Below are 1,622 nucleotides of genomic sequence, written 5' to 3'. Positions count from 1 at the left end.
TAATGATTGCACCAATGCACCCAGCCTGAGCGACAGAGTGAGACCTTATCTCTTAAAAGAATAAAGCAGGCCAGGCACATTGGCTCATGCCATGCCTATAACCCCAGTACTTTGGGAGGCTGAGGTGAGAGGATTGCCTGAGCCCACAGGTTCAAGACCAGCCAGGGCAACTTGGCGAGACCTCATCTCTTCAATAAATCAAAAAATTAGCTGGGTGTGGTGGCACGTGCCTGTACTTCCATCTACTTGGAAGGCTGAGGTGGAGGGATCGCCTGAGTTCAGCAGGTCGAGGCTGCGGTGGTCATGAGCGTGCCCCTGCGCTCCAGCCTGGGTGACAGAGAGACTCAGACTCAAAAAAAAAAAAAAAAGAATAAAGCTTTCAGAAAGCAGGGTCTCATAACTGAGAGGATTGAATGAGGTATCTAAAAATTACTCTTTTTAATTTTTTTTTTTTAAATAGAGACAAGGTTTCACGATGTTGCCCAGGCTGGTCTTTAACTCCTGGGCTCAAATGCTCCTCCTGCCTTGGCCTCTCAAAGTACTGGGATTACAGGCATGAGCCACTGCACCTGGCCTGAATATGACTCTTCTCCATAGACGGCTCAGTCAAGAAGGCAAGGTGACCTCATGACAACCATGCCCTTAGGGGATGCTTGATTCTGCCCAGCAGGGACATGGCCACAAAATGAAATCCTGCCAGTGGCTAAATACAGCCCCCGGAAGAGCTCCCTGACCTCCTGATGCTTCCTTGCATTTTGCACAGCCTCCACCCCAGCAACTGCCCCACAGTTTTGTGACTGTCTCCCAAAAAAGCCTCGTGAGGGCAGGGACCACATCTTCCATGTCTGTGTGCGCAGGACCCTTCACAGAAACAGCAACATCCAGACATGCGAAGCTTGCCTGCAAATCCGCAAGACAGAGAAACTACAGAAGAGCAAGGGTATGAATATGGGGTTCCCCGATGGGTTGTCCGCCAGAGGAGGTGTAGGAAGGATGCCCCACATACACAAAACAAAGTAGCAAGATAACCCCTTGGTCCCTGCCACGTGGGTAAGTTCTGCAAGTTGAATAGGGCAGCTAGGGCCATGGAAGCCTCATGGAGGCAAGCAGGCAGGACCCCATCTGATCCGATACCCACATAAGCCACGGCCAGCAATCCTTCTGGAGGTTGAGCACTTCTGTGGTTCCTCATGTAGCACAGAGTAGTTAGAAACTGGGGCCTGGTCAAGCGGAAGAAATTAAAGAGCAAAGAGCTTACAGAAAGAAAGGAAGGACGAAACAGGCCGGGAACGGTGGCTCATGCCTGTAATCCCAGCACTTTGGGAGGCCAATGTGGGAGAATTGCTTGAACCCAGGAGTTCAGAACCAGCCTGGGCAACATAGTAAGACCTCTTCACTACAAAAAAATAAAAACAAAACAAAGCAGTGGGTGTGGTGGTGTGTGCCTGTAGTTCCAGCTACTCAGGAGGCTGAGACAGAAGGGAGCTCAAATAAAAGGAAGCCCCTACAACTTGGAAGGAGGAGAAGTGCACTGTGGGCTTGAGGCTACAGGGTGTGATGATCTGCCAGAAGGGTCAACTCAGCCCTCGGCCCCAGGGTCAAACGGAAAAGAGAGAACAAAC

Source organism: Carlito syrichta, unplaced genomic scaffold (genome assembly GCF_000164805.1).
Source record: "Carlito syrichta isolate Samal-C Ts95f unplaced genomic scaffold, Tarsius_syrichta-2.0.1 Scaffold314013, whole genome shotgun sequence".
In the NCBI taxonomy this organism is placed as follows: domain Eukaryota; kingdom Metazoa; phylum Chordata; class Mammalia; order Primates; family Tarsiidae; genus Carlito; species Carlito syrichta.
Note: the sequence above shows the minus strand (reverse complement) of the source record.